Source organism: Meriones unguiculatus, chromosome 21 (assembly GCF_030254825.1).
Source record: "Meriones unguiculatus strain TT.TT164.6M chromosome 21, Bangor_MerUng_6.1, whole genome shotgun sequence".
Classification (NCBI taxonomy): Eukaryota; Metazoa; Chordata; class Mammalia; order Rodentia; family Muridae; genus Meriones; species Meriones unguiculatus.
Window position 1 is genome coordinate 51,782,534 of NC_083368.1, and position 12,507 is coordinate 51,795,040.

A 12,507-nucleotide genomic window follows, 5' to 3' on the forward strand; every position below is an offset into this window, starting at 1 on the left:
TGAAGGTAATTAAATGCTAGATAAGTATAAGGAGACTTTATTAGTAGTTATGCAGTTTTGCAGATAATTGAATAGCTTTATGGTCACATATAAATTTCTTGACACTCTCTAGAAATTGATTCACCTCTGTGAAACATTTCTCCTCTTCAGCTGCCGTCTGCATTCACAGTGTTCTAGAAAGGTGACGGCCAGTCATATCCCAGTGTCTTCTTGAGGCCAGGAGCATTCTGGGCCAATGATTGTCTAAATTTGTCAATCTGTGCTGTAGTAACAGCTGTCGATTCCCCTTATTGGTATAACTCTTCATTCTCAAGAGAAAAATCATTCTGAGTTTCTGTGTACACCTTTACATACCAGAACAGCACAATGACGCGTGTGCACACACGGGCACACACATGTGCATGCATCACTAGCTTCTTCACTTGACCTCACGGTGGTAAGGAGGCTCCCAGCACAATGCTTATGCTGACACTTAATCTTTCCTATACCCAGACAGGAAATGACTTTTGGATCTCCAAATTTAACAGATATAGAAATATCCATAAGATGGTGCTGTATCTTTAATTTGGTCAGATTCTGGAATACTAGGATACATCTATTAAAAATAAGATTTAAAGCCTGGATTTAGACTTTCTCCCTTAATAAGAGTCTCAAGCTGTCTAGCTGACATTGTAAAGATAATCAGAATTTTTAAAGCAACTTCTCACACATCCTATAATTGCTAAACTATCTTTGTTCCAGATCTAGCTGCCAACAATACATTAAAAAATAATCAAAATTCTCATTTCAACTGGCATTTTCTGAACTGTAGGCACTTTGCACATACCAAATTAAGCAAGGGCAGTGGTTGAATTATATACAGTATCAATTTCTACCAAGGTCAATAGTAGTCTCTAAAAGCCCTTTGAAATACCCAGTCTGATTGGGAATTAGAAATGACATTGCATGCAAATTATTTCTTTCAAATGTTGAAGACTTCTATTAAGTATTAACTCAATATATTGCAATACCTAGTATGATTATTTCTTCAGGGAAGGAAATATAACTTAAATATGCTAATTGCATAGTCTGATATAGGGTAATGCCTTCATAAGCAAAGCTTAATTTTCCATTTAATTACTGAAACAGGTTTCAGAAATAGAATATTTAAAATGGCTACCATCCCTTTATTTTTAAGATAAATACTTTTATTTTGAAGGAATAAAAAACTGACAAGGGAAAGCTTGTTCATAAAAGGAAGAATCCTGACAGACCATGACAGCCACAGAGACACATCCAAAGTGAAAGCCAAGTCCCATCAATATATACATGGAAATCTCAAATCAGACATTTGCTGTTGTGAGCCATGTTTAACTTCATGGGTCTCATTTCCATTTGCTTTCTCATTTCTCTCTGTCGGTATTTCTCTTTCCATGTGACTCCATCTTTAGATCCCTTGTACAAAGTGATGCTATAATTTTATAGGAAATAGATGTTTGTAGGCATGATAAAACACTGAATAGATGTTTGTAGGCATGATAAGGTAGAAGTTACAAAATATCATGTTTACAACATGGTGTTTCAAAGTAGAAAAACTTAATGAATATTTCTTGTTAGTAAGCTCAGTCTTTATTCTAGCTGTCCTGTCAGCAATCTTGTCTTTTTAAAAAACATATATAAAATAACTCTAAGAAACATGTGCTAAAATTAGCCTTTCTGAATGGTAACATAAAATTTTAGTATTCAAATAGAGACAAAGTGTTTAAATAGTGTGTAGGTGTATGTAATAAATTATATTTATTTGCTAGAATAAAATACTGAAATTAAGAAACTAAACCCAGGAAGTTGAGGGTGTAGCTCAGTAGTAGAGCATTTGCCAAACTTGTGCAAGATTCTGGGTTTAATTGTGAGCACAAAAAAAAAAAAAAAAAAAAAAGAAGAAGAAGAAGAAAGAAAGAAGAAAACTAAAGTCGATTAATTGTATTGTCAACCACTTTCATTAAGATGATCCACCAGTCTTTTAGCCCCTTATTTTCTGCTTATTTGCCATCACCGTTGATTCTGTCAGGACAGCTAATAAACATCTTCATCCGTAACACCTCCCCAAGGCCACTTTCGCTGACAATGTTGTATCTCCAGTGGAGAAATAGTTTGATAAAATACATATTTTACATATTAAAAAGAAGAGAACCTTCACTTATGAACTTTGCATTCATTTTTTAAAATGCAGAACCATTTCACAAAGATAGAAGGCAGCTGTTTAGGAACAGGAGAGGGTCAGATAGAAAGATTAAAGGCTCCAGGGCGCAGGAATTAGCTGCAGAAAAGCTGATGTCTATCAAAAGATCATGAAGAATGTCAAAAAAGCAACAAGAAAGATGGGGTGTTTTCACAGACATTTCCTTTGCTTAATTGATTCAGTAGTTATTTCTGGGGAATTCACTTGGAGCCAAGCACTCTAGCAAATGTAGGGAATAAAATAATGAGCAAAATAGATACCACTCCCACCCCCAGGAAACATTAAGTTTAGAGGAGAAAATATATAAAACCATTCAAAGCCATAATGCATGCCAAGACAACTGTAAAGTTAAATTTTCTGGGTGTAATGCAGTCTGGCAAACAGGAAGAAAGTAAGTGGCCCTTAACAGACATCTTACGGAGGTAAATTTCATAGTATGTCTGGGATTTGTTTCAAAATTATGGAGCAGGGGTGGAGTGGGCAGTGCTTTGGATGAAATAAGATTAGACATATGTTGTAATGAGTACGATCATTTCAACAATAAAAGCATATATACATATGTGTATACACGCACACGCACACACACACACACACACAAAGTGGGGGTGGAGGTCATGCAGAAGACAGAATATGTTTGAAATCCCTGAGTGAGGAGGAGCTAGATTTGTTCCCTGTTCCCGACAGAGCAGGAGGAGGCGGACTGCGAAGAACTAAAAGCATTCAGTGCGGGCCCAGTGCAGGCCCAGTACAGATCAATGGTGGCCATTACATATCCGAGTCATACTTGCTTTATTTTATAATAAAATCACTCAGGTTGTACAGTAGAATTAAGACAGCAAGAAGGGGTGAGGGTAAGCAAAGTTGGAGAAATGGAATGATTAGAAAGATGTAATAGGATGTATAATTTAAGTATATCAATCAATATCAAGAAACGGACATTACACTTGTGCACTTGCACACACAAAAGCACACGTATTAAATGCATGCACGCATGTGCATGGACACACACACACACACACAAACTGACATTAGGCCAAAGTCAAAAGAATATGTTAAGATTGGCACCAAGTGTTCCAAGTCTGGAAAACATTGAACTTGACCTGTTCCCATTATATATACATATATACAGACAGACAGAAAGACAGACAAAAATACATAAAGATGGATGTAAATCTCTGTTTACATATAATTTAAAAAATAACACTTTTTGGTCTTAGCGTGCTCTTCAAACCATGAAGCATTAAGCAACACGTGCTTTGCTGTCCCTTTTAAACATAAAGCACCTGTGATGGAGCCAGGCCATGGTGGCTCAGGCCTTTAATATCATCACTCGGTAGGCAGAGGCAGACATAGTACGGGGAGTTCAAGGCCAACCTGGTCTGCCGAGAAACCCTGTCTCAACAACAAAACAATACAAACAAACAAAAACAACAACAAGAACCTATGAGGGTAGTAAATTCTTTCCCTTAGCTGTGCTCTCCTTTGGAATGTGGGGACCACAGCACCGGGTAAACTACAGAGAAGAAAGTGAAACATCATTAATCTCCTGGATCCTGATAAGGATTCTAGAATATACATTTTACTTGTATAACCTTGTTGGTTAATTCTTTGTGTGTGTGGTCGTATAGATTTTCCAAGTCAAGAGCCATAAATTCATAGACAAATCTTTAGAAAAATACAATAGAAATACAACTTTTAAACAAATACAATAGACATACAATACAAATACAATCTTTAGAAAATACAAGATATTTAAAATGTAAAGTCGAGAAATCATTAAAATCAAAAATCTATGTCCAAACTAGTTGAGATTGCCCTCTTTTGTTGTAATGCATAATTTGCCTTAAGTATTTTAAATTTATTTGTCTTTCCTCACGCATATGAGTGTTTTGCCTACATGTATATAACCTAGGCATAGCTGGTACCCTTGGAGGCCAGAAGAGGGCATCAGATTCCCTTGTGCTGGAATCAGGCAGGGCTGTGAGCTGCTATGCAGGTGTTGGGAGGTGAACCTGTGTGAGCTGCAGAAACAACAAATGTTCTTAGTTCCTAAGCCATTTCTTCAACCCTTTGCCTATAGGTTTTCATCGCCTGGTGACTGCTAGATTAAATTACATTGCTTATCCATATTATCTGGAGGGGTAGCAATGATTCAGGATCATGAAGCTACTGAAGGATTTTAGCTGAGACAAGGAATTTCACTCAGAATCCTCACGGGGATGCCAAAAGAGGCATTCACTGCAAAGAAAAATATTTCAGTGACTAGATGGTTTATTTTCTTACACTCACAGGGATCCTTCTGCCTCTGCCTCCTGAGTGCTGGGAATAAAAATGTGTGCCACTAAGTCCAGCTTAGAATTTTGGAGACTATAAAGGCAATTTTAACAGAAGGCAGAACAAGTTAAATGCATGACATTTGAATTTTACTGCAATTCAGTATGTGGAACTTTAACCGTGGCTTGAGTTCCAGGTGAATCAAACACAAACACCTCAAAAGAACTATGTCGGGGCTAGATGGATGGCTCAGAAGCTGCTAGAGCCATTGCTCTTGCAGAGGATCCACATTCAGTTATCACCCCCACATTAAGTGGCTAACGCTCACTTGTGACTCCAGCTCCTGGAAATCCAATACTCTCTTCTGGACTCTGCAGCTGCCAGATTGAGACCTTATGAGCCTGTATCCTGGTGTGTGGCTAATCGAGAAGAAGGAGAAAAGTTCATTTTATTCAGTCTAGAGGTTCATTTTACTGTTTTCTGAACTGTTTTATTTTTTAAATCAATTGATTGATTTGACAGTGCTGGAGATGGACCTAGAGTCTTGCTCATGGTGGATGAGTGGCAATCCTGACCCCACTTTAACTTTTTCTTGTTTTAAGGCATGGTCTCACTAGGTTCCCCAGTTTGGATTTTCTCTGTAGGACATGCAGAGTACATGAGTTTGTAGTCTTTCTATACCAGTCTCCCAAACACCTAGCATTAAAGATCTGGGCTTTCAGAGCCAACAGTGGATTCTACAAATAAAACTCTTTTTCAAACTACAGAATACAGTAAATTCAAATGAACTTCCAACTAATAAAACACTCAATGGACTAAAAAGCCCCATACTAAAATACTAACACATAACTCGCATAATCTTGGGATTTGCAGAGCATTAGTCTGGGTGCCATTAATTAGATAGCAGGGGAAGAAAATAATTCAAACATCTTCTGGATCGTGACTGTAAGCCTACTGCAGAAAAACAAAGTGATTTCCTCCATTTTTTTTTCATTTTGTCAAGAATACAAATGAATTACTTCCATAATTCAAAACATCCTTGGCACCCTTTTAAATTTCTAAGCAGTGAAAATTGTTTCTGTTCCATCTAAGATGACAAACAGGCACTAAACATCCACTGACTACACATTGGTCACTAAAGATATGCTGAGAAACAAGATAGGCATTTCTGTTAAACTTGCAAATTCACCTTGCATTTCTGGAGAATCTCTGATGTGGCATTACTTTTATGACAGTTTTGTAGTGACGTCTCAGAAAGATTAAGGGAGGCACTACGAGTTTAAAATTATTTGCCCTGGCTAACGTCTTCATCTTAACCGCCATTGGCTCTCTTTACCTGACTTGCACCTATGTTTTCTGGTCTTTTCTGTCATCTGGGTAGTGGAGTAATGACCACCTTCTTACCCAGTGGTATAAATACAATCAACAATTCTTTCACCTGGGGGTCACCTGCTCCAGGAAAGCCTGTGCCCTGTTACAGGTTGCTTTTAAAGTAGTGCACCTGGCGTTCATCCTCTTTGAAATTGTCTAGAGACGTGTCCTCATTATGATGCCACAGGCACAGGAAAAAAGAGATGGATCCAAGGAGCCAAAAGAAATACTCTCGGGTTTAAAAAAAAAAAAACAGTCTTTACTGTGATTCGGGCAGTATTATCAGAGTTGCACATATCTGCCAAAACTCAACAAACTACATAATTTTTATGTGTGCAGTTCACCATTTTTAAATCATAACTCAAAAAGGTTGGCCTACAAAGTAAAAGAAGTTCCAAAAGACATTGAATTAATTAAAATGACCTGTAGCAAAGTAACATTTTATTGGCAGATATATTTAGTACACAAAGGGAGAAAAGTAGTATTATTGAACATTAAAAAAAAACAAACTAGCCAAAAACACTAGTTAGTTCTTAAAAACTAACATTTCACAGAAAATGGGGACTGGGTAACCAAATCAAATACAATTTTTTTAAAACCTTTGCTTTCTAATTCAATAAAACTCTTTCTTATATCTCATCTTGTTTTCTTCTATCCCTTGGCAAAACAGGCATTGTCTCCCTTCATAGCCTCCTTTCTCTGACACGCTGTAAAATTCTATTGTTTTTGAAACTACAGATTGTACAAAAAGGTTGGTTTTTTTCTGTTTATATTCTCAAATAAATGATCAGAAAAATAAATTATTAAAATAGTACTTTTAATTCCATTACTGCACACGGACATGCTGACAAAAATATACATCTTGTATTCCACCTTCAGAACTCAGGGGTGTTCCCAAGGTTATAGAAATGTGTGAGTGCTTACGAAGAGCTCATGAAATTCAGACCTAATTTAGCTTGTCTCTGGGGAGACTGCTACTAGTTTCTCTTGCTTTCCCCCACAATTGGCATTCTTGAATCTGCAAATCGATCCACATTTGTTTTTCTTTCTTTTCTCCTGAGGAAATTTAAACAGAATGGAGTACACTTTAGGGCCTATTTCCACAATAAACTATTTTCCCAGTACTTCAAACAGAGTCGTAGGTAAGGTTCAGTAGAACAATCTCAATTAATTGTTATTAATTGGCCCTGTTCAGCTTCTGTGTTCCAAAGGACTAATATTAAATACAAAAGAAGTTAACATGAGATTGTTTGGAACTGCAACAGAATATTCATATTTGGAGGGTTTTTTGTTGTTGTTTTAGGTTTTGGTTTGTTTGTTTTGTCTGGAGTATTGCTGCAAAAAATCAATTCACTCCTGGTATACAGATATCTACACACATCTGCCCAAACCACAAGATTTCATGAACTAGACTTGAGGAGAAAGGGATGACCTGAGAAAACAGCAGTAAAGAATCAGCCTTTTATATAGATAACTGTATCTGTGGGTTGTCCAAAACTTTCATAAACCGATCTTGTCAACAGTGATACAGCATGCACGAGACTAGGAGGACGTTTGAGACTTTTCGAATGCAGATGAAAATGCTACAGGCATTTATTCCCATCATTATCAATGAATTATAGCATTTGTGGAGTGATACCCATATGTGCCCCTTTTCAAAACGCCCAGCAATAAATTCGGATGATCAGTGGTAGAAAACAACAAATGAGAAGTAAAAATGTAAGTCTAATATGACTGCTTCTCACAGTACCTCTAACATTTAGCACTAAACTCCCCTGCAATTACCCCAAAGCTAGCCTCAAGTCACAGCCTTCCTTTCCCAAAATGCAACCTCTTATCATTTGGAATTTAATATCTAATCACCCTGAAAGTAAAATATTTCATTAGCTACTAGTAATAATAGTCACAAACAGCTGCCATCTAGAAAGACAGTGGAGCTCATGTCACATGCCAGCAGCACTTCTAAAAGATTCACAGCAAAACTTTCACTGGAGTCTCGAAAAGTACCCCTACGGTTGTTTCATATATTCTACCAACTTTACAGCTAAACAAGTGGAGACTTGGGGGCGGTAATATCTCCTGGCTGTGCACAGCAATCAACCTCTTCTTCCTTTAGCAAATGGCAGCACGAGCAAGAAATCCAAACTTCTGTTTGTTACCCTGGAACACGAGGGGAAACTACTGCAAACAAGTGACCTTTTTTCTAAAATGGGAGCTTCTGAGTCATCTTCATTTCTTTGCCCTATTATTTAACCTATGGCAATGGGTCTGCACTCCTACTGGCTGGCTATCTTTTATGGCTAATAATCCCTACTGGCTAAAGTTCACAGGTTTTTGTTTGTTTGTTTTTCTTAGGCCAACCAGGTCAAGTGAGGATACTCTCAGAGAATATGCCAACTCTTTCGTGATGCATAAGTCCAAGTAGCAGAAGGTTCTTAAACTCCCATATTGGCTTAATCAGTGAAATCATTTATTGGTACAGAGGCCTGACTGGCTTTAAGTCCTTTTAATTTGATGATTTCGGCTTCTTGTCTTGGGCTGTGAGTGTTAGGGTTCCCCAGGCTGCTCCATCTCCACACTAGAGAAAGGAGGCTAATTTGGGGATCCATCAGCAAGCTGGAGGATTTTATTTATTTATTTGTTCAAGACATTTCAACCGCCTGAAAATCACTGAATTCTGGCTGTATCTTGTACCAAAACCAGGCTGTGTGCTGACTGGGTTACAGTTGGATCCCTAAACTACAATCACTGATGCCCACCCTCCCATCAAAGCAAACCCACCATCCGGTGTTGAGAAGCGCCAGCTTCTCTTGAGGTATTTGGATTTTAAGGGGGCAAAAAGATAATCAAGGCATCCAAGACAGGGTTTTGGTAGATGCTAAGGACACACATCGGAGCACACCTTTCAGCTTAGTGTGATAAATCTTTACTGGCTCATTAAATCAACTGGAGGAAAAAGAAACTGCACAGGTGAGGTGTAGTGAACAAAAACCTCAAAAGGACTTCCTCTCTTAACAGATACCAAAGTCATAATTAATTGTCCTCTACTATATGGATAGAAGAAGTATCCTCTCGGAGCCCAAACGCGATGAATAGTTTGCTGCTGCGGACAATCTGAATCAGCCTCAAATCCCACACCTGGGCTTAAAATAAAACCATGTTTGTTTACATGTCATAAACCAAAATGTCCACAACACAAGTGAGTTACAGTTACGTGTTCACACTTGCAAGAGTGTTTCCCCATCCTCATATCAGTGCAGTTCGTCTAGTTGTAGTCTATTTAGCTTCACGGTGTTCACACCTGCTGACCCCACTTTTGAAAGAAAAACTAAAATTATAGACAGCAATGGGGGACATTCAGCAACTTATTCACTGGAGATACGCTCATATTTTCCACTACAAAAGTGATTCCTTATGTTATCCTCATAATGTCACATGGACATTGATGTCACATGGCACAGGGGTTCACCCGAAGCTCTGATCTAACCAGGCATTTCTAGTTTTGCACTTTCTTTCTTTCTTGGTTTTATACTACCATCTTTCAGTGTGCTTCTGAGATCAAGATCTGGCACTGCTGTACCTGAGGCGGCGGGACATAGTAGGAGTGAATCTTGTTTACTGCGTCCACAGTCACATGAGGACAGACAGGTAACACATGCTCACGGTCACGCTCAGCGTGTAATGACACACTGTAGAGCCGGTCACAACCAGCCATGTGTCCTTGATGTGAGAAAGACCGGACATACTTCACTTCATTTCAATGACCCCTTTTCTGACTTTATTCAGTCAGCACAAAAACAGGCTGAGGTAATTAGATACGATTATTTGGATTCTTTGTAACTAAGCCTCAGGTGTTCTAAGACAAAACAGTAATTTGATCTATTACCTTTCATGGCACATTGGCAAATGTCATTGACTCTTAACATTTATCAGTATTTGATTTAATCCTAACTTTCTCTCTTGCCTTATTGATTGAATAAAACATTCTAACAGTCTAGAGAAATATGAGATGAAATAACAAGTTCCCCAGCAAATAAAATTTAGTTATTCAAATCACAAATTTTTGTGTTTTTTGAATAAATCACATTTTGTGATGTAATAATGTCAATAGCATATTGTAATTATAACAACCAAATTATGTATAATTTGCTTGATTAACACTGAAAATGGTGAGGTAAAATTGATGATTAAGGCCAGTGTTAAAAGTCATTGCAACTAAAGAGTAGTTAAAAATCAGGTGAGTTTGTTTGGAAATGAAAATGAGGCTTCACTTGTTTCAAGTTCCACGTGAAATTTCTGACACAAAGTAAAGAAAATTCTTCTCTTTGTGTGTGTAAGGTAGATGAGCAGATGGTTGGATACTGTGAAGTCCAAAGTAGATTAGTTTAGGCCTTCAAATATAGATTTAAATAAACAATAACAAACAAATAAGCTAAAGCCTTCTCCATTGGTTCTCATGCTCTCCTTTGCTTGCTTAATTTCCATTTTAAAAAATGTATAAAAGCCTTTGTAGAAAGCCTAAATCCTTCCCATTATTAATGCTCTTTTTCCTGTGGTGTTTCAGCTTTGTTGATATAATTGGCAGTGACTGTATGTTTTATACTTTGGGCACTGAGGTTAGGGGAAGCCATAATGTCACTGTCCTATTCATCAAGAGCCTTTTTTTTTTCTATAAAACATGGCAAAGGAGCAAGGTGTAAGAACTCACCATTATATTCTGTATTCTATCAAGTTTATAGTTTATGTTGAAATAGGTAATAATTTTAAAAGCTTAGAGTTTTTCCAGGACAAATTACCAAAATATTTTATAATCAAAATTCAACTCAATGTCACTACCAAAAATTCACAAACTTAAGGATTTCTTGGTATACAAACAACTGAAAGATTGGAAAAAGAAAATATTATATGGTCCTAAAAAGGAGCCTCAAAACTCAAAAAGGAGTTGCTTGGGTGTAACCAGGTTGATCCTAGCTAACTTCAAGGTGCAGTTGGTATGGCTGAAAGGACGCCAGGTCCTTCTGTCTCCAAAGGATGTGAACAGAGACACACAGCTGAAGCCAAAGCAGAGAAAGTTCAGAGACCTATGTTCTGTCAATGCCATGTTTGCATCGTCAAGGTTATGCTGAGATCAAAATAGAGTGATTTCCTCCAACTGCTGTCTACCCAACTAGGAAGAAGGCATCCCGTCTTCTCCCTTGAGGAATTCTGATGGATATTTCAGAATGAAACGTGAAGGTTTACCAGTTCTTACCTTTCTTTAATCTAAAGGCAAGATCAAGAGCTGAACAAACATATTGTTTTTTTTAATAAATATTTATTTATAAATATTTTTAGATTACGTATCTGCGTGTTTTGCCTGTAGGTATAATATGATGATAACATGCATGCAGTGCCTGCAGAGGCCAGAAGAGGGTGTCAGATTCCTGGAACTGGAGTTACAGATGGATGAGGGTAACCATGTGGGTACTGGAAATAAACTCTGGTCCTCTAGAAGAGTAACAAATGGTCTTTGCTACTGAACGTTCTCTCCTTGCCAAACATCATTTTTTTTAACACTTATCAATTCTGGATATGAAGAAATTTTGTATGCTAATATTCGAATGCATAGGAATTCACAAGGAAAGGCTGGTTAGCTGTTGTGTTATAAGATTTGTTTTATTTATGTTTATGTAATTGTCTGTATGAGTGTAAGCATATCTTTGTGTGCTGATATGCTTTTTCATACATGGAGTCCCAAAGAGGGCTTTAGATTCCTCAGAATTAGAATTAGTGGCCTTTACAAGGACATATGGCTTGTTTTGTGGCTGCTGGGATCTGAATTCCAGTTAGTATGTTCAACAAGTACTTTTTTCTTCAGTAATTAATTAACTTCATTCTGGTAGGAATTTCCCCTCCCTACTGTCTTCCCAGCCCCTCCCTCTCCTCTCCTCCTGTCTCCCCTCCCTTCTCAGAGAAAGGGAGACCTACCATGGGTGTCATCCCACCTTGGCATGTCAAGTAGGACTGGGCATATCTTCTATTGAGGCTAGACAAGGCTGTCCAATTAGGTGAAAGGGATCCAAAGGCAGGCAATAGAGTCAGAGACAGCCCCTACTCCTGAAGCTAGTACTGCTTCTCTCACGTCCCCTAGGCACATCTCTGTGAGTTTGAGGACAGTCTGCTCTACATATCATTTTTTTCAGGCCAGCCAAGGCTACATGGTGAGACCCTGTCTCAAAGAGAAAAAAGAAAGGCTTCTCACAGGATGTAACAACATTAATGTTTGCAGTCATTACGTTTAAGACTGATCCTTGACGAAAGATATTTATCACAGGAATCATTGTTAAGTATAAATAAAATTTACACCTATTTAATGCATTGGAAATAGCTACTTTAGAGAAAACTGTTAATGATCAGGCATTTGAAATAAGGAGGAGTTGTGGTTTAGAAGCATAATGAGAAACTAAGTCTTCTCTCAGTCCCGTAAAACTTCCCAATAAGGGCAACAAGAATAGGGCATAGACATTGGCTATGCAATTTAGGGTAGCAGACCCCAAGTGCGAACATGTTTTCTTTGGCTGATGCTGGAAATACCTTTGGCAGGTCCTCCTTGTGAGAGGCCAGAGATATCAGAAATCTTTAAGCCAAACAGCTTTTGGATTTGC